At 37.8% G+C, this 22,163-nt stretch overlaps 1 long non-coding RNA gene across 1 annotated transcript; it reads left to right on the top strand.

Annotated features, from left to right (window-relative positions):
* The first annotated feature begins 14,913 nt into the window (after window positions 1-14,913).
* LOC146570661 (uncharacterized) lies at window positions 14,914-21,515 on the top strand. The gene is made up of 4 exons (XR_014893017.1): window positions 14,914-15,015; window positions 16,739-16,771; window positions 20,809-20,968; window positions 21,188-21,515. It is a non-coding gene; the product is annotated as an uncharacterized LOC146570661 (long non-coding RNA).
* The last annotated feature ends 648 nt before the right edge of the window (window positions 21,516-22,163 follow it).

Below are 22,163 nucleotides of genomic sequence, written 5' to 3' on the forward strand. Positions count from 1 at the left end.
ATATTTTGTTACCTGAAGATCTGGCACTGCAATTTTCTAGCTTAATGAGATCAGTCACTTAATCAGTGTAAGTAATCAGTGTAGCTGTGGAGAAAAGAAACAAGCCAAAGCCATGGTAAACTAGTCTTTCCCAGCGTTTAATGCAATTTTGGGGAAAGTCAGCTCTAAACTTATTTCAGTGACAGTTGCACACATAATTCAGACATGAAGCAGACACAGGGATGTCTGCTGCTAATAAAATCTACACTTTTAATTTCTGGGCATATAAAGAGAATGGGCAGTTGATGAAGACGAGCAGGGGTACAGTTTTTCATATACCTGAACATGAACATAACAGATCACTGACTTTTTGTTTTCTTTAAGACATCAAAAAGATATGCATCATGTAGCCACTGGTCACTTCATTAGTTACATCTTACTCATATTAGCTTGGATCCCCTTTGGCCTTGAGAGCTGTTTTTTCAAATCAAATCAAATCACTTTTATTGTCACATCACATGTGCAGGCACACTGGCACAGCACATGCGAGTGAAATTCTTGTGTGCGAGCCCCACAAGCAACAGAGATGTGCAAACACTACAACACAAACGAGCAAAATACAAGAATGGCCAACCTGAAACTAATAAATATATGTACAATATATAATAGTGTATGCATTTCTGGATGTGTATACTAAATATTTTCCTACGTGTGTGTGTGTGTGTGTGTGTATACACATTTTTACAAATTAAATAGTAAAAAAAAAAAATAATAATAATAATAATAATAATAAAATATATAAAATATACAGAGTTGAATATGTGCAAAACAAGTGGCATTTATATACAGTGTGGAGTGCATAATGTTGAAGTTCCAGTAGTGAAGCTGAGGTGTCTATGACGTGTTCAGCAGTCTGATGGCCTGATGGAAAAAGCTGTCTCTCAGTCTGCTGGTACGGGACCGGATGCTGCAGAACCTCCTTCCTGATGGAAGCAGTCTGAACAGTTTATGGCTGGGGTGACTGGAGTCCTTGATGATCCTCCCCGCTTTCCTCAGGCAGCGCTTCCTGTAGATGTCTTGGAGGGAGGGAAGCTCACCTCCAATTATCCGTTCAGAGCACCGCACTACTCGCTGGAGAGCTTTCGTGGCATAGATTCAACAAGGTGCTGGAACCATTCTTCAGAGATTTTGGTCCATACTGACATTACAGCATCACACAGTTGATGCAGATATGTTTATTGTTGTAAATCTTCTGTTCCACCGAATCCCAAAGAGGCCAGGTGAGGTCTTCTGCTCCCATAGGCCATTTACTTCAATGAGATGCTCTTCTGCATACCTTGGTTGTAACAAGTTGGTATTTGTCTTACTGTTGCCTTCCTATCAGCTCAATGTGACTATAGGCCTCTGTGCTTTGGGCAATATTTTGCCTGCAGTATAAGATTCCCAAGGTCAGTGCACGACCGCGATTAAACAGTTTAACACTTTTTCAGTAAATTAAGTAGTGGAGCGCTGGCGAGGAGGATGAGGTATGGATCGTTGTAATTTGTAGTTGCAAAAGTGAAGTCTTGGTTCAACAGTCAGCATATGGTGTAGCGAGAAAGTGTGATTTAATGTCAGCATGTCACGCTCTACATTCCCGAGTAGATTGGATGGTTTCCAGTGAATGGTGATTCATGATTCTGCATTGCTGAGAGATTTCCATCACTACTATTTAAAGTCTCACATATCACTGCAGCGTCTTTGGTCATCTGGCTTTCACTGTGTTGTTGCACCATCAGGTGGCAAGTGGATGTTATTGCTACCAAACGCCTTATCGCCATCTGTTTCTGCTCTTTAAAAGTATTCTTTCAATCCGTATTTGAAGTTTTTCTAATTGTTTTTCTTACGCACAAATAATAATAAATATGACTCATGTGTTTTGGGTAATGCCCCTGAAATGCCCTAATGTTTCACTGTCTTTCCAGCTCTGCCACATGCCATCTGGCTTTATTCCAATGTAGAATGTGCATTCACTAGTCCTTTGCCCTTGGCGAGGACTTGCACTTCCCTCAGCAAAAAAAGCATTTTGGGACTCAGCCAGTGCTGCTGCGTCCATTACAAACTACATCCACCTCAGAAATAAGAAGAGGCAGGGAACGCTGAAACAAAGGACATGTCTTTGTTTTCACCTTGATGTAATGAATCCATATTGTTCTTAGTACGGACACCTTCATCCTGCTTCATCATATGATTTTATGTATTATCTTTCTTAAAGGGTTTAACAATTACCACTTGAGTTAAAAATCTTGTGCAAGTCTCTTTTGCTTTATGTTAAAGTATTTCTGTTCCTGTTAACATCAATAGTAACTCTTTCACAATAACAATTAATATGTGTTATTACTGTTATGGCATTACAGTTTAAACCACACAGTATACTAACAGGACAATTTAATTTATAAAGGGATTAACAGAAAAGTGTTATGTCTTCAGTTAAGAAGACTTTTATCTTCTCTCCTTTTTGATGAAGCTACTGTTACCTCTACTACTGATTTTACCATCTTCCACTGCAGTAATACCAGAAATGGCACATAACATATTTTCACACTTGAAACACTAGATGTCAGCAAACTTCAAAGTTTCAGCAAGAAAAAGCCAAACAGGATATTAAGAAACCATTTAATTGCTGAAGAGGTACACACTATAAAAGACCACATACAAATCTGCTGTTATCACACACAAAATATGATATGGTCATTTGTATGATATGTACAAAGTGTAATATCTCAGTTTTTCTTAATCTCGTTCTTGTCTTTCCTCACTTTCTGTACTGTGGTGTGTTCCTTAATCGAAACTGCAGCATAGAAAAGACCAAATATTAAGATACATAAAATAATTAATTAAGTAATCTCTGCAATAGAGCAAAGAGTATCAATGCTTTTTGCTGTGCTGGCTCTGATATATAATGCTCACCAGGGTAGAAACAGCATGCAGATACATGGTGCAACAAAACACAGAATTATAGCCTGCTCAGCAGTTCAGTTACTTCGTCAGAGAACAATGGGATGGTGTGTTAACCACGACTTGAAAGGAAGAATCCTATAGGAACAAAAGACTTTGCAAATGACTTTTTTTTTTTTTATTAACCAGAATTCAAATATAAGGCTTATGTGAACCCTTTTTGTTGCATGCATACATCAAGTTCAGGACACTTTTTGAAGCATCTTATGCTGCAGTAAACTGGTTTATGTCAACACATATGAACAATTAAAGCCACGAAAAGTACTTTTGAAGTTGGTATATATAAACTTTTTTAGGGAGCACGTTTTTGTTTTTGCACAATGTTAGATTGGAAGGTCAGTACTGCCTTTATAATTTGTTAGATATTAAGCTACTGCTAGGACACAGAATAGTAGAAATATGCCATGTTATTTAAGTGGTGACTTTAGCTTACATTTGGCTTCACAGTAAGGGATTTATCAGGTCAGTAAGAGTACAATAGTGCTATACAAATGTCACTTCATTTCCATATTAGCGTTCAGCCATGACAATGACAGACAACAAAATGTCAAACTTTTCCTTTGAAGAATAAAGTACAGTCAGAGTTTCAAAAGCTCGACAACATATTCTTGGGATGATGATGGATCATCAAAATTAGATTGGTACAATTCATTTATGCTGCCATAATGAGAATGGCTTTGGGGGAAAAAAGGTATAAGAGCTAAATGTTCTTTTTAAATTTCATGCTGTCCACGACCGTGCCTCCATTAGGAACCATTGATCATTGGAGCTGGGTATGCTGGAAACACTCTGAGAATCAAAGTGGTCGGGGGTGAAAAGCACTTGGCAGACATCCAGAAATTATCTCAGAGTCACCCCTGTTGAAGCCAAGATCCCACAGTACTGCAGACCAGCTTCCTGTCCAGGAGAAGAATTATGCAGACTTTCTGTCTTTGCATTTGAAATGCTGATGAGTAGACTTGCACACATGGCTGATCTGCATTGGTTATAATGTCTCCTTTTTCCATTGTCAAAGCCTTTTCAGCAAGCAACTGATGATGGTGCAGGTTCCATATTTACAACATTTTCCATGAAATATCCATGCCTTCCCAAAAGGTTTCTGTTGTTAGTTTTTGGGAAAGAAAATATGAGATGTATTGAAACATATATATTGCTTTTTTGAAAAAAAAGAAGACAGACCAGATCAGTGACAGATTATGTTGTCTCTCGTTTACTCTAGAGCTGCAGCCTCAACCTGCCGGGAATTTTGCTGACCTCCGAGGCTTGGATTACAGTGCCTGAGAGAGCAGTCCAAGCACTAGAGCTGAGGACGTGCACAGATCACAATCAATACTTATTGATCCTGGCTTCTTCTTTTTTTTTAACAAGAGTTACATTACAGTAAATGTGTTTGCTTTGCAGTGGTTCTGCAAATTGCAATGGCAAATAGCTTGTTCCATAGATTAGGAGGTACAAGCTAGATATAGAAGTCTGATCCTTGTCCAGTGGCAAAGTACAGCAAAGTGTGGGTTTGTCTTTCTTGCAGCTCTAAAAGCTGCATATAATGTCATGCATGCTGTGACGTGGCACAAAGTGATAGGAATGGATGTGGTTTGATGGAGTGGGGTATGATAGGACATGACAAGAAAAGGCAGGGCAAGTTGTGACTTAATTGAAAGCCACATGACAAAATGTGCACAAGCTACAAAAACAATGGGGCCGTTAACTCTACAAGAGATTTATATGATATGCTGGAAAAAGAATGCATTTCTTAAACCAAACCCAAGCAATGAAACAGTCAATAACAAGAATGCACATATGAATAGATACATGTACAGTCTGTTTCAAAGTTACTAAAATTACAAAGACATGATAATAATAATAATAATAATACTAATAATAATAATAATAATAATAATACAATTTATTCATATAGCACCTTTACAAAGTGCTTCACAAGATAAGATAGGAAATAAACAGCAAATAAAAGATTTAAGAGGCGGTAAATACTGTCAGCACAAGGAGATTAAAAGCAAGAAATAAAGAAAATTATAATAAAAACAGGTTAAACAGGTAAATTAAGAAAATTAAAAGCAAAATATAAGCAGCTATAAAATGATCACTAGGAGAAGGTGTTAAAACAATTAGGACAGGAAGGGCAATATAGAAATAACTTAAAACAAATGAACAGAAAAAAGCCTGCTTATGAAAATATGTCTTTAAGAGGGATTTAAAAGATAAAATTGAGTTTGCTTATCTGATCTCCTCAGGGAGATTACTCCAAAGAAGGTGCCCTGACAGAAAAAGCTTGATCACTCCCAAGTTCTTAGTCAGGATTGTATGAGCAGAGCCTTGGCTGAGGACCTCAGGGTAGAATTAAGGGTGTACGGTGTCAGGTGATCTGAAATATGCTTTGGTCTTAAAAGTTGAAAAAAAAATGTCTTAAAATCAATTCCAAAATTAGTAGATAGCCAATGAAGAAAACCTCAAATGGGAGTGATGTGCTCTATTTTTCAGGTTTTAATAAAAAGTATGGTTTCTATATTGTGGATCAGCTATAGCTTTGCTAGCTCAGGCAAATGCGTAATGAATTGCAGTAATCTAATCTAGAATTGATATAAGCATGTATCACAGTCTTCTATCACATTATATCTCTTTTCGATAAAACTAAGCTGACGTTACTAAGTCTGCTTAGCTATATATATGACATTTAGAATATACATGCTCCTAAGTAGGATATGTTGTGCCAGTTATAAAATATGAAATTATCATGGCTTCATAAATGCATACAATACTTTAGAATATTGTTAGAGCTAAGGGAAAGAGTTCCTCTGTGTTATGTTTCTATATTTTCCTTTTCCAGAATTAATTGCGCGAACTTTTAATCAGTCTTTCCGATGGCCCCATTCATTGTAGAGGATGCAGTCTAAGCCATATGTCTTATGTTTCTCAATTACTCCCAAAGGTTCAGTAGTGGCACTCCAATAACACAGCTTTATGACTTTATCAGCAGTGCTTCTGCGATAACAACATTCAAAGTGGTTTAAAGTTAGTCATTAAAGTTATTTAAGTCCCAAATCATTTTGAACTTTTAACAGATTAAGTAGACATCGGGTGATCTGATGAGTCTGTTTGGGTCATTAAGTTTACCAAGGGTAGAGGAAATGAAGGCCGGGAGGAAGGATCAATGTAAGTGAAATTTGTGTCTGCTGCAGTGTTTGGAGATAAATAAAACTCCACATCCCCCCCCCCCCCCCTTTTTTAATTTTGTGTTAGATATTAATGGGGAAAACAAATCTATACAATAGTTCATGTACATTACACAATATCCAAGGAGCAATCAAACATCCTTCAAATGAACTTATTGAGAATTTCTTGAAAATAAACCGAGTCACCATTTATGCAAAATGTAGATGTGCACTAATTTTTACTTTTGCTCGTAGGATAGTGCAATTCTAAGCTGATTAGTCGTACAAAAAACACTTTTTTGTACTGTCAGTTTGTGTTGCTCGCTGCCTCACTGCAGAGAGACACAGGCAAAGATGTAGAGTGAGGGAGAGATCAGGAGAGGGAGGGGGGAGAGTTTTTTGAAATGGGAAAGTGAGCTGCACTGCAGCAACTGGGCGTTGGCTCAGCCCACGGGAGGAGACAGAAAAAGGCAGAAGAGAGATGAGAGGTCTGGAGGAGGTGTATTGCATTGCTATGTGCAGCAGCAAGACGTAGTCTTTATCCAGACAGAATTTCCTTCAACGTGTGAACGTTTTTCTTAGATAACTTTGTTAAACTCTCCAGCTCCACTTGCCAGCTAAACTTCGTGGCTACTCTTTGGTTTCAGATTTTTCATGCAAAACATTAAAAAAGCTAATAAACGAGGATCCATCATCACATAAAACTTGGAAATAATGCAAATAATATCAATACTTATTAATGGAGTCAGAGCTATGGGCTATTAAGCATACAGCACGTACACACGGTGTAGGACTGGACTCTCCCAAACACGTCACTATAAGACTGGACTCTCACACACGTCACCACACGCACCACCACACATTTCCTATAATCCTATAATTCCTATAATTTATAATCCTTATCTTTATAATCTCTTCTGCTATTTGCACATTCTTTACTGTAAATTCCTAAGTTAATTTGTAAATTTTTGTAGTAAATTGTAAATATTGTAAAACTTTTCTTCTGTCATTTAATGGTCGGGCATTGTACAGCTACAAGCATTTCACCCCCATGTCATACTGTGTATGGTTGTGTGTGTGTGACAAATAAAATTTGAATTTGAATTTGAATTACACAGCACACGTTTTGTTTTAGTACCTTTTTCAGTGTGTCATTTCTACTCTTAATAGTTTTAAACTATTTTATACTGTTACTAAAATATATAACAATTACTATTTTCTCCCCATGACTACCCTGAATTATTTTCCTACAATGGCTAAATGTACAAGCCCAGTTCCAAAAAAGTTAGGATCCTGTGTTAAATGTAAATGAAAACAGAATGCAAATAAGGGGAAATAAAAGGCTGGGAAAGTATGTGGTAATAACAAGTCAGTAACAAGACTGGGAATAAAAAGAGGCTCTTAGAAAAGCAGAGTTTCTCAGAAGTAAATATGGGCGGATGTTCACCAATCTGCATATTGTGTTTCTCAAAATAAAACTGCAAAGATTTTTGAGTATCTCATCATCTAAAGATTCAGATAATCTAGAGAAATCTTTTTGCTTAGTGGACAAAGCCAAAAATCAATACTGGCTGCTTGGTATTTGTATGTGATCAGCTAGAACTGCACTAAAAGCAGGAATGATTCATCATGGAAATCACTGCATGGGCTCAGGAACACTTCCAGAAATTATTGTGAACCATGCCATCTACTAACGCAGCTTTCTACATGATCTAGAAATGCAGATGTCTTCTTTGGGCCAATGCTCATTTAAAATGGACTTAAGCTAAGTGGAAAACTGTTCTGTGGATATGGAGGCCATATCCTCTGGACTAAAGAGTAGAGGAACCATCCAGCCTGTTATCATTTCTAAATTCAAAAGCCTGCATCTGATATGGGAGTGCATTGGTAGTTTGCACATCTGGAAAGGCCCCATCAGTGATAAATTGTATATACAGGTTTGAGAGCAACATATGCTCCAATCCAGATGTCTTTTTCAGGGAAAGCCTTGTATTTGTCAGCAAGACCATGTTAAACTACATACGGCATCTATTACAACAGCATGGCTTCATAGTAGAAGAATCCGGGTGCTGAACCTGCCTGCCTTTCCAGACTTTCACTAATTAAAAACATTTGAAGATGAAAGCAGACCCTGGACTGTTGAGCAGCTAGAATCCTATATCGGAAAAGAATGGGACATTACTCTTTTAATTTGCACTTGGGTATGTCAGGTGATGCAGTTAGTGGGATTGTCGCAAAGCAAACAATTCCAGTATATGTTACTGTCGATGTTTATTATTTTTTATTTACTCTGCAGTGTTTTGATTTCTATGCCAATATTATTGCTTAGAAACCTGCATATCCTGATATCCTGCTGCTATCTTCTTTCATACTGTGTATCTTTGAGTGTACTAGCTACACAGGTCATATTAGGCCATCCAACACACACACACGTACACACAGCAGGCTGTCATGATATATTAAGCCATAAGGTGCAAGTGCTCCCTTCATCTCCCAGCCTACCATAATCTTCGAATGTTTTGTGCTGTCCAGATCATTTTTACCCCTTCACGGTATGTGCCCACCTACCTCCTCTTTTCCCCTGTGCTCCTTCTCTTTTTACTCAGTCTCTCTGTCTCTTAACTTTGCCCCTCTTTTTTTTCAACTCCTCTTCCCACTTTCATTCTCTCTCTAGGCCAGGGAAATGTGCTGTGTCTGCAGAGAGGTTTTTGCTGCAGGAGACGGGGAGTAATTGATAACGGTGCTGCTTTTGCCATCAGGAGAGCTGTGTTTGCATTCAAAGGAAATAAGACTGAAGAAGGAAAGTGTAAAAAAACAGGGAAAAATAATGCTGAAAAAAATGAGGAAAAAGACAGAGATTTAGAAAAGTTAGAGAAGAAGGCAGTGAGGTTACGAATAAAAGAAGATACAGACAGTTTTTCTAAATTTGATTTTGGTATTTCCATGTTTGCAAGTTGTTTTTTGTCCCATTGTTTTTGTGTTTGTTTGTTTGTTTTTATAACCAGAAGCTCTAATTAGTTACCTTACTACTTTGCCTTCCTGAGTTAAGCGATGCAAATGTGTCTTTGTTACAGCCACAATAAATGTTGGATGAAGTCTGTCACCCACCCATAAAGTCACCCACAGAATTCAAGGTAACTGTCATGGTCCCTGTCTCTGCTTTGGATTACAAGCGTGTTGGTGTGTGGATTCATGTGGTGGAGTTCAAGTGTGTGAGAGGACCTTTCCCGAATCACCCCTGGACTCCCTGGACCCCTGGATCTTTCCCCCCACACAGTAGCGGGGCGGCATCACGCCATGCTGCCCCGATGTCATGACAGCGCATATTGGGAATGGCATAGGCACCAATCGGTTTTCTGCCGCCCATTTGCTGGGAGTAAGGGCGCCCTCCGTTTGCGAGGTGCGCCTGCTGCTTGCGACACAGGGAGGAGAGGGCGGGGCGGGATTCTCTGGCTGGCTGGAGCAGCGTCTAATAACCAACTTGCAAAATAAAACAAAATAAAAACAAACTAACAAACATGAAAACACCAGACATCATGATACAGACTTATAATTTGCACTGATGTTTTTTTCGAAATTCTATACGCGAAAAGTGAGCGCGAGAGCCCTCGGTGCGCCTGCTCACGGCTGAAGTCAAAGTAAACTTTATTGTCATCTCCGCTACATACAGTAGAGCAGGGCTGCCCAATCCCAGTCCTCAAGAGCTACTATCCTGCAGCTTTTAGATGCATCCCTACTCCAACACAGCTGAATCAAATGGTTTGATTACCTCTTCAGCATGCCATCATGTTTGGCAAAGGCCTGATAACAAGCCATTCATTTGATTCGGGTGTGTGGGAACAAGGATGCATCTAAAAGCTGCAGGACGGTAGCTCTCGAGGACCGGGATTGGGCACCCCTGCAGTAGAGTATATAGAGAGACGAGACGACGAGGCTCCAGTTACAGCAGTGCAATTAAACAAACAATATATATAAGAAGAGTAAGAAAATAAATATACACTTTAGGACCAGGGGTACAGGGATCAATAACAATTTAAAATTCCTAATTTACAGTTTGATGATTTAAAGTTTCACACACAAACCATCGAAAGGGGAGGAGAGCCCTGCTGCTTCCAAGTAGACCACATTTCATTCATAATGTTGTAAATCCAAGCCCATTATGTATTCATGATTTGAATCCTGGGTTGTGCGAAATCCTCGAAATAAACCCTAGACAAAGTGAACCAGGGGCGATTCTAGGATCAGAGCTTTGGGGGTGATGAGCACCCAGAGAGCTGCCCAGCCAGGCAAGATAAACCTGTCTCTGTCAGTCCCTGCATCCTTAAATGTTGTCCCGAGTTCTCTCTGACTGTCACTTTGGTGCATTTAACCCCCTGTTCCTCCCTGTCCTCATCGTCTGTTGTCTTAAATGCTGCAAAAGAAGAATGGATTGGAATAGAAAAAATACATATACTAACCTTAATTACTGCGGGAGAATAATGAGTGATGCTCATAGTGAGTAAAAAGTAAACTGAGTGCATTTTTTGGACAGAGATTCACTTTTAAAGTGTATGTATAATATAATACAGATACATAAAAAACACTCCCAAAACAGAATAAATTATTACAAATAAATTATTACAAAATATTAATAAAAACTATAAAAATGGAGGCAACTTTGCCTGTGGTAGAATGTATACAATGTATGAAAAAACCTTTATTGCAGATACTAATTTTACTAATTTAATAATAATAATTTTGCGTTGTAAGATTTATGACTTTCATGCATTCATAGTGGTGCTTAGGAGAGCTTGACATTTTTATCAGATGGTACACACTGTAAAAAGTTTAAGAAACACTGATAAGTAGTATGTGTGCTATTGGAAAACATTTAAAGCTGCTGTACAGAATCTTTGAAACAAGCTTAAAACATTTTTAGAATATAAACAGAGAACTCTGCTTCTCTTTACAGCTCCTCACTCCACCAGGGCTGTTTGGCACTTTCTGATAGTGTGCAAATGTGATGTACGTCCTGCGACTGAGGTTTTAGTACAGTTGTGGCTGAACCACATAAAAATATATTTAATCTCCGCGATCCATTATAATGGTATGTTGGAATGTTGTTAAAGAGGGTCAAAAATGTTTCAACCCAGTTTGTTTAGCAGATTCTGTATAGCAGCATTAATATAGGGAGAACACAACTTCCAGATTGTGTGAGTAAAATCAGGGTTTTTTTCTCTTTGTCAGTTTAACAGTTTCTGTTTTGCCTGTCACTGTTCCCTCTCTGTTTTCTTACCTGGTTCTTCCTGACCTTGTACTTTCTCCTCACGTTCCCCTCTTTCCTCTCTCCCTCTTTAGACTGACAATCATACACAAATAGATTATAAGGTTAATGGGCATTCAGTCAGTTAGCTAGTTAGTATCCATTTCAAACAGGACAGTGGTAACAGCAGCGGGCTACGGACAATTTTAAGTTTTAGATTTTAAATAGGCTGTATACATTTCAATGGGAGCAACAGGACGGTCAAATGTCGCTGAATTTACTACAGAGCAGGACGGATTGTAGGGTAGCAAACATTGTCGGAAAACACGTTTTTAACACTGCAGGTTACCTGGTGTAATGCTTTTCAGCTAAAAAGAAACATGGTATGACTCCTACCTAACTATATAAGAGTAACTGAAGGTTAAATGCAGCTAATACCCAGCCAACATGTATATATGGGCCCCACCTGGTTTTTGCTCGGGCTGGATGGGTACCATGTGGGCATGGGCTCAAACTGGGCTTTTTGTATGGGGCCTACTTGGGTTCTTCACATTAAACCCATATGGGCCATCCCAAGTGAGCACTTTTAGTAGGTCCTAGCTGGGTCAAACATGGGAAACACTTAACTTGGTCCAAAATGGGAAACACATGTAGGACCCACTTGGGTTTTCCACCTGGGATAGACATGGGCAAACACAGTCATTTAAGGATAGGCTGTTGTTGTGTGCCCCAGGTGGGGCAAAGTTAGGTAATCAATATATGTTTTAGTATCGATGACACAGGTGGGCCCCACCTGGTCAAACTAAATGGGTCGCACATGGGCAAATGCAAGTCAGACCCTGAAAACATGTCTATGTGGGCCCCAGGTGGGGCAAAGTTAGGTAATCAATATATTTTTTTAGCACTGATGACATAGGTGGGGCCCACCTGGTCAAACTATATGGGTCGCACATGGGCAAATGCAAGTCAGACCCTGAAACATGTCTATGTGGGCCCCAGGTGGGGCAAAGTTAGGTAATCAATATATTTTTTTAGCACTGATGACATAGGTGGGGCCCACCTGGTCAAACTATATGGGTCACACATGGGCAAATGCAAGTTAGACCCTGAAAACATGTCTATGTAGGCCCCATATGGGTTATGTTAAGTTAATATGGGCATATATTTTATGTGGGCTCAAGATTGTTTAGTATATATGGGACCCACTTGGGTTTCTCACATGAAAGCCATATGGGCAAAACCAAGTGGGAACATATAGTAGGTCCTGGCTGGGTCAAACATGGGAAACACTTCACTTGTTTCAAAATGGGAAACACACGTAGGACCCACTTGGGTTTTTCACCTGGGTTAGACATGGGCAAACACAGTCATTTAAAGAAAAGCGTTTGCTGTGTGCCCCAGGTGGGGCAAAGTTAGGTAATCAGTATATATTTTTAAGTACTGATGACATAGGTGGGGCCTACCTGGCCAAACTATATGGGTCACACATGGGCAAATGCAAGTCAGACCCTGAAAACATGTCTATGTGGGCCCCATATGGGTTATGTTAAGTTAATATGGGCATATATTTTATGTGGGCTCAAGATTGTTTAGTATATATGGGACCCACTTAGGTTTCTCACATTAAAGCCATATGGGCAAAACCGAGTGGAAACATATAGTAGGTCCTGGCTGGGTCAAACATGGGAAACACTTCACTTGTTTCAAAATGGGAAACACACGTAGGACCCACTTGGGTTTTTCACCTGGGTTAGACATGGGCAAACACAGTCATTTAAAGAAAAGCATTTGCTGTGTGCCCCAGGTGGGGCAAAGTGAGGTAATCGGTATATATTTTTTGGTACTGATGACATAGGTGGGGCCCACCTGGTCAAACTATATGTGTCACACATGGGCAAATGCAAGTCAGACCCTGAAAACATGTCTATGTGGGCCCCAAATGGGTTGTGTTAAATTAATATGGGCATATATTTTACATGGGCTCAAGATTGTTTAGTATATATGGGACCCACTTGCGTTTCTAACATCAAATCCATATGGGTGGGCATCCAATGTAGGTCCTAGTTGGGTTAGTGATGGTAAATGTGTACATTGGTTCAAAATGGTAGCACATGCTTATGTGAGGATTCTTCTTCTGTGAAGAGCCTGAGAAAGTGTTATTTGAATAAAGGAGGATTTATTCCAAACAAGCCCATCACAGATTGCGCACAACCCAGGGAGTTCTGAAAGTCAAATTGTAAAAATAATCTCAAAAGAAAGTATGAACATAACTCTCTTTTATAACCTGCAGACGGCACCCATGTGGTACCATTCTCTAAGAAATCACCCTAACTTTAACATATTTGGCACAACCTCAGTCTATCACTTTTGCTACCCTTACGTACAGTCAGATGTTCTTGACCCTTCATTTTTGACCCTCTCAGTATTTAGCCTTGGCTAGCAAATGTACTCAAAGTCCACATTGAGACCTCAAGATGTTATGTGTTATCAGACACTACAACCCAGCTGTCAAGTGAGACTATAGGAACTTTGGTGTTTTTGAACATTCAATGTTACTCAAAACACTCTGCACACTATTCCAAATAACTGGTTTGAAACTGGTTACTTTTTAATTTTAGATTTCATTTTATGTACTTAATGTGAACTCTGCATGGTAGGCTGCATGGTGAGGCTCAGATAAGATAAAATAAGGACTTCATGATTCTTCTTAGGTAAATTCACTTGTCACAGCAGCAATAATAAGTGATTAAAACGGACACAAGAGTAGAAAAAAAGAAAAGCAAAAAATACGAATAAAAAACCTAAGATAAAAGTGAATTACACAGACAAAATTCAGATTTGGCATTTGCAAATTAAGGATTACTGGTTGTTCAAACAATTAAGACTATTTACTTGAGCAAACATGCAGTTGAGGATTTTTAGTAGATCAGACACACTCTACTGTATTAGAGAAAAGACAGTTAGTTACATGGAAGATGGAAGTTTTGGTTAATCAGATCCAGTAAAGCTCCTGAAGTATATTACCGATCTGTTAAAATGTTACTCTTCAAACTTGTGCCCTCAAATTATATAACCAGAAATAATTTATATTTTCTTTGAACTAGTGGAAAGGAGAGGGAATGGGGTCTTTCAAGCAGTCACACTTCAACTGTGAAACTCCCTTGTCCTTATGGTGTATTGACACTATTGAAACTTTTCAAAACCAGTCTAATGTTAGAAGAGCTTTTAGGTAAACTGTTATTCTTCTTCTTATCATTATTATATTTTTATTAATTATATTTTTATTATGATGTTGATTTGGGTGACACTTTTTGATAAATATTATATATTACTTTTTAAAACATATTAACCATCCCTATGCTTAAAAAACTTTTAAAAATAAAATTGTTCTTTTAAACTTGTGCATTGTTTGACTTTTAAAATTTTTGTATCAGGTGTAAAACGACTTTTTAAATAAAGTTGTTTTTAATGTGAGCAGCTCCTATTGGCTCGTTTAAAAAGAGGGAGGAGCAGATTGCACCGCCTAGCGTCTAGTCTTCGCGGTCTTTCGTCTGTTGCGCCTTTTCTCTCCCTGGTGTTTAAGAACGTGGAGGACAAAAGGATACCAAAGAATCGAAAACTATGACAAAGGTAAATACTTAAAGTTTGATACGTTTTCATCAATGGTTATTTTAGTAACTTTCTATAGTCGTCCTAAACGGTATAAGGGGGAGAAGCATAACATCTTTAGCTAGCAGGTAGAACTGGGTTAATTTGCTGCATTGTCTTTGGCAAACATAATTTAAAGTTAATTAAAAAACTCTTACTGCCTATATTCTACTCAATAAAGTTCATCTTATCTTATTCTGTTTTCATTGCACCATTCTCTCTATACAGTTTTTGAATTTACACACTATAACGTACACGGCAGTTTTTTTCTGTGCTTCTGCAACTGTTTCTTGGGTTTTCCTATAAGGTTTTTGTAATTAATTTAAAAAATTTATATTATTTTTTTGGCTTTAGTGGATTCCTGCTCAGCTAACTCGGCCATTATGCACTACCCAGTAAACAAAATGGCTGAACAGTATCTTAAATGTCTGAACATGAGCTAGTCATACCATGTTACGTAATATTCATGTGCAGTGTAGCAAGGTGATTGTTTAAATTACAGGAGTAGATGCCTGCAGCTGAAACGGTTTTCTGATCTGAATACGGTAATGTTACCAGATATGCATTGTACTATGGGAAAACGGTGGTGGATCAGTGTGTAAAAAGCCCCCAAAAGAAACACACAGCGTCTTTAGCTCAAACACTGTCTGATCACTCTCTTAGATACTGTGCTGTTCCATCTAGTTATTGGTTACTGAGAAATGTTAGGTCATTAATTAATTAAGAGAGTGCAGCTGTTCAGATCAGATGGTGAAGTAGGAAAATGCAGAACATGTTATTATAGCTGAATGCTGTGTAAAATACTAGTAATAAATCTAACTCCCATTTATGGCTTTTACTACTGTGGGGCTAAATAAAAAATTACAGACATAATAAAATCTGCTACAATTACAAAGCTTAAGTTTAAAACAATTATTATATATTAAGCATTTTTTTGCTCTTTTTTTTTTTTATTCTTTTTGCTAATAATGGACTCAATTTTATTATCAACTTCAAAGACCTATTAAACTTTTAAACCATTAAATCCAGGAAATTAGATGCCCGTAAATGTACGAGACCCTCTTTATGTCTAGTATCCCCAAATATTTAATAATCCTTTCTAAAAGTACACAAATTTTGTTCTTTTCAATTAAATATTGCATGTTCAATGTATTCTTGAGCAGGTAAAAATTCCACTAAATTAGTTTTTGCATATTTTTAAGTATAATCAAATTTTTATAGTTTGCGAGTACTTTTAATTTGGAGATTTTGCCACTTGATTTGAAGTTTGGATAGTGCTTTATAGTAATTTGTAAATGTTTTGAACTCATCTGGCTTCTTAATAATTTAATAAAAAATTAACAAGCCATGTAATAATTTGAAAACCACTAGGGACCACTTATAAAAAAGTAATTCCTTTTTTACTTAAAGGAATTTAGGATTTATGTCTGTCAAGTCATTTGTTCTGGCATAAGTCACCATTTTGATATATCTTCCTGTGACTTTAAAGTCTGTCAGCTAGTTAGATACATTTTTGCACTGCTAGTGTTTGCTGCTTGAATTAGTCAGTTTATCATATAAACACATGCAGTGCCTTTCAAACTTTTAATTACACTGTTCATTTTGTGCATTAGTAAGTGAATCTTTTATATTGAATTATCCTGGGAAAAAACAAAAATGTTTGTATTTTCTCATGCACTTTCTTTCATTTCCTTATCACGTTTAGATTCTTCAAGATCACAAGCACCATCTTTGACATGTAAGTAACTTTCATATTATTTGTATTACTTATTATTATTATTATTATTATTTTTGAAAAGTGATGGTCTTTGGGGCATCCTTTTTTTTTTATTGGTATTAAGTATATATATTTATTTAGGCACAGGAGGCAATGATCTATTTTAAAATTTAACATTTATTTAATTTTCATCTTTTATGCTAACAATAATGCCAACATTGTTCTCTTCACTTGACCCACAACTCTGACAGTTTTGGTCCTCTGCTCTCCTCACAATTGGCTGATTTCCATCTGAGCTGCTACTGTCAACTGCATTAAACTGATTTTACATTGCCTTGTTATTCTAATCTTTATCTGCGTTTTGGACTCCAAACATTCACACCTGCTGTTAGTAACCAGAGCTCACAAGAGTGTAAGGCGTGTAGTTCAATAAAGTGATCGATGTGTTCACTAGCTGATTTCAATAAACCGGTAACTTATCAAATCCATATTTTATAGGAAGTACATTACTGATAAAAGTGGTAATAAACATGGTAACCAATAAAAATTTAAATTTCCTGTTATAAAAAAAAATACTGCAGTGAGCTCGGTTTTCTAACACCAGGTGTGAACATCTACAGTCTTTAAGCGCTGGTAAAGATTTAAAAATAAAAGCATTCAATAACATAACATTAAACAGTAAATTAGTTTGATGGTGTTGACTGCAGCAGCTCAATGTTAATCAGCTGATGGTGATGGAAGCAGATGAGCGTTTTTCATCATGGTTGTTAGTGATGTGTTGGTCAAAACGAAACGGCTCTTTGAAGTGAACGACACAAGCGTGTTTTTTCTCTCTCTCTCACCCTCTCTCTCGCACTTTTTTTCCGCTTCACTCTGCACGCGAGCCTTGTGCTTTGCGCTGGGAAGAGGGGGGAGGGGCGGTTGTTACACACGCAGTAGCACAGTAACAGAGCAGGAGGGAGAGAGAGAGAAAGAGAGCCAGGGACAACAACGTCACATTAGAAAGGTATAGTAATCATCCACAACTATTTTCAATTGCGGATGATAAAGGATTCAGAAAGTTTATTCATGCAGGCCCATATGACAGAGAATATGCATCTTCTGTTTGTTTTCATATTATAATTTATATTTAATTGTGTTGTGGTTTGCAGTGTTTTGTGTTGTTTCACTTTAAATTTGTTTAAAAGGAAAAAGCTGAAAATTTAAATAGTTAAAAGTTGAAATGTAAATAGTTGTTTTTTTTGTATTATATGATTTATTTATTACATTTTATGTGGAGAGAATAAATAAAAGTATATTTACGGTGGCTGCTAGAGACAAAGCACGTACAAACCCCAAAACACGTAAAAACTCCATAGCACGTACAAACTCCAAAGCACGTACAAAACACAACAGAAGTGCTCCAGGATGCTAGGCACAGTGTTGAGATTTTGTTACCTAGTGGCTACACAAGCCAGGAAGTACCAACGACCGGATTTGGTGTGTGGTAGTAACAGGTAAATGAACAGCTTTTGGAATTTTTTATGAATATATATGAGTGCTTGTGTATAAATACACAAAAAATACACATATGATTTCAATTGTGTAAATTAAGTGATCTAGATAGCTCTGTTTTGGAAGTTCAGTTGACGCTAGAAATGGGTTTTGGAGTTTGTACATGCTTTGTCTCTAGGGGCCACCATATATATTTATATATAAACATATATAAATAAAACCACATTTCTTTTTTTACATTAGTAATTCCTTTTGTTCATAATTTTATATTGTTGTTAATAATAAATTAATTAAAGCAACAAAACAACCTGAAGAGCCGGTTGGGAGCCGAAAGAGCCGGCTTTCTAAAAAGAGACGAAAATCCCATCACTAGTTGTGTAATATGCTGGTATTGATATGATCAAAAATGAACTGAGTTGTTTCGTATTCTATAGAAATTGTACATCTAATTAATAACAAGGCTTTCTGCTGATGTTATTAATTAAAAATTTATTGTTTTATTTTTAAGCAACAACTTTTTAGCATGCAATCAGTCCATGCTGTACAGGACAGATTTGTAAACTGTGCATACAAAAATAGACTATTTTACAAAATTGCTCTTTCAACAAATGTAAATCACAGCAGATTTTTTTTGTTGTAGGTGCACTGTCACAACTAGAAATGTGGGGGGAAGTCCTCAAAGTTGAAGGCAGAACAGGAAAATACATGGAAATAACAATTTTCCTTTAAATGGTAAATGGCCTGCATTTTTATAGCGCTTTTCTAGTCCCTAAGGACCCCAAAGCGCTTCACACTACATTCAGTCATTCACCCATTCACACACACAATCACACACTGGCGATGGCAAGCTACATTGTAGCCACAGCTGCCCTGGGGCGCACTGACAGAGCACATCAGTAAAGGTCGATCTGGATACTTGATAACTGTTGGTATAGGTATGACATGAATTTGAATCTCCATTATCACAGGTTTTAATTGGGAGGGAACATGCAGATATACAGGAGGACTATAAACAGCAATTCCTATTGCATACAACTGTTTTAGAAAATACCAACAACACTGTTAATTTATCACTTGCTGGTCTATAGACTTTACAGTGTGGATGGATGGAAAATCCATCTGGCTCCACTCTGGCTGAATTGGTGCTACAAACAACTCTGCGCTCGGCTTTCCTGGCTGTGTGTGGATTTATACTTACACATCCAAATTTTGACCCTATTTTTCTTCCTTTCAGCTGATTGGTCAATTTCATGTCAATCACCAATTAAACAATCCAATCAGAGAACATCTCCAGAAGTTGATTCTGTTCATCTGGACGTAGCATTTTCAGTGGGAGAAAATGCTACGTCCAGATGAACAGAATCAACTTTTGGAGATTTACTTACCTGGATGATTGAGCATGCATCAAGACAATCAGAGAACAGATAGGTTTGGCTGTTGGAGGGCTGCATTACGGAGCTTCAGGTCCTGGAAGAATAAATTCCCTTTTACATACCAGACCAGCATTTTTCTTCATTAGCACGAAGGAAAACAGTCTGTGCGTGTCAGAGTTCTGTGGTTTTTGTGTCACAGGGCTTATAATATGTGTAAAAATCTGGCCAGGGACCATCACATCACACTGCTATCATATTTTTCTGTTGCTATCATGTTTCTTTTCTGAGATGTTGTTACTTTTATGACAGATGTAACGAGAAATCTTCCAGAAAGTTAAATTTTTTATTCTATTCAAATATTTGATTCTGATAACAGATAAAGATTTTTTTTTTTACTTTTGTTCTGCTATTTCATAGTTTATACAAATTTTGGCCAATTCCTATTTATTTTAACCCTTTAGCCCCCAAAAAGTCGCCAGCGACAGGTTTTTCCAAACCTGTCTCGTCAAACCTGAGCTCTGCCAGGGGCCCAACACGCCTGGACTTTTAGAAGAAAAGAGATGTCCGAAAATAAACCACAGGGTCAAATACTTAATTTTGTTCAGTGTTTTAGAGTTATTAATTTGAATTGACTAATTTAAATATTTTATTCATGTACATTTTGATTGCCTTTAGTAAAAATGGCAAAATTTCAATTTCTTTTTTCTTTCTGTTATTAATCCTTGATTACATTCATATAGTATACAGTAGAGGAAAAAACCTACCAGACCTACCAGTTATCCTGCGTAACATTATTGGGGATAAAGGGTTAAGGAAGCGCAATTAATTTTTTTAGTTTAGCTTGTGTTTACTACCATTCTTTTTTTATCACCACACAGTAAACATTAAGTAATATGTAAAGTGTCCATTTATCCTCCATTCCGGTCCATTATCTTAAGCTTAGGCTGCTGCCCCTCGACCCAATCCGGTACTAAGTAGAGAGGCCCAGACTTCGCTCTCTCCAGGCACTTGGCCCAGCTCTTCCGGGGGAATCCCAAGGCATTCCCAGGCCAGCCGAAAAACATAGTCCCTCCAGCATGTCCTGGGTGTTCTGGGTCTCTTCCTGGTGGGACGTGCCCAAAACACCTCACCAGGGAGGCATCCTAACCAGATGCCAGTATCTAATCTGTCCTTTTTGTATATTCCCCTCAGGTTGCCATGGTAGCAGATACAGGGGAAACAAGTGTAGACGATGCCACAAGAAGGATGATGAAATTCCTCATATCACCTGAGCTGGCTGTGGAGTACAACATGCTTGGCCGACATGGGGAAAAAAAGTTCAGAGATTTGCGTCTTTTTAATGTTGTGTATGGTAAGTTAGTTTCACTTGAGACATTTGAACTTTAGAAAACTAAACTTTTTTAATAAAGTGTTTGAAAGTGTAACTGAGATTGGTTATCATGCAATTTGTATATATTTTTTGAGGCAATAAAGTGAAATAAACATTGTTCTTTGAAAATCATCACCAAATGAAGTAAGCTAAGATTAACTTTACTTTGGCTTGCCCGTTTTTCTTCTTCTTCATTTGCAGAGGCACTGAAGAATTATTTAACATCAAAAGTCAACTTGCAAGAAGCAGAGAAGGCTCTGTCCAAGTGGTTCAGTGGAGCTAAAGACAGAGGAGGACCGAGGGCTGCAAGGGTACAAAATAGACTTACGGCTCTGTAAAAAAACAAACCCTGCTGATTCAAGATAAGCTTTTGAGTTTTCCATCTGACTTTTTCCCCATGTTGCTACAGTTCCAAATATCTAAGGAATTTTGCTGTAGTTTGACATTTCTAGTTTTTAAACGTTTACGCACTTTGGAATACAGTTACGTAAAATCACAGTTGTTGGACAAAATAAATGTGAAAAATGTTGTTTTGTGTACCCTCGTGATTTTTGAAATGGTTTTATTTACAAACTAGATTTTGTTTGCGGTCAGCTTTAATATATTTGGTGTCTTTGTGTCACAGAACCCGTATTAGCCGTCTGAAAAATTGATTTTGTGACTGTTTTACTACATGGGGCCCACTCAGTGCCAGAACTTAGTCAATTCAAACTAGAAATAAGATGCAAATACAGAACCCACTGCTAATGCCATTCCAACTTTTTAGCTCATGTTTTCCTCATGTTGTACCCACTAAGAACTTGAAAAATGGGGCCTAGGTGGGTTTCAGTGTACTTTGCCCAGTTGGGGTCCATTTAGTTCCCAGATTTTACCTATATAACACCGAGATGGGCTTATAAAATGGGGCCATTATGGAACCCGCGGACAATCCCACTTAAAACCCACTTTTTAGCCTATGTGGTACTCACATGGTACCCACAAAACAACTTGAAAGGTGGGGCCTGGGTGGGTTTCTTTGTACTTTGCCCAGTTGGGGTCCATTTAGTTCCCAGATTATACCAATATAACACCGAGATGGGCTTACAAAATGGGGCCATTATGGAACCCGCGGACAATCCCACTTAAAACCCACTTTTTAGCCTATGTGGTACTCACATGGTACCCACAAAACAACTTG

This window comes from Mchenga conophoros, linkage group LG7, assembly GCF_057382185.1.
Source record: "Mchenga conophoros isolate Kocher_MC1m ecotype Shallow Benthic linkage group LG7, M_conophoros_male_GT1.1, whole genome shotgun sequence".
Lineage (NCBI taxonomy): Eukaryota > Metazoa > Chordata > Actinopteri > Cichliformes > Cichlidae > Mchenga > Mchenga conophoros.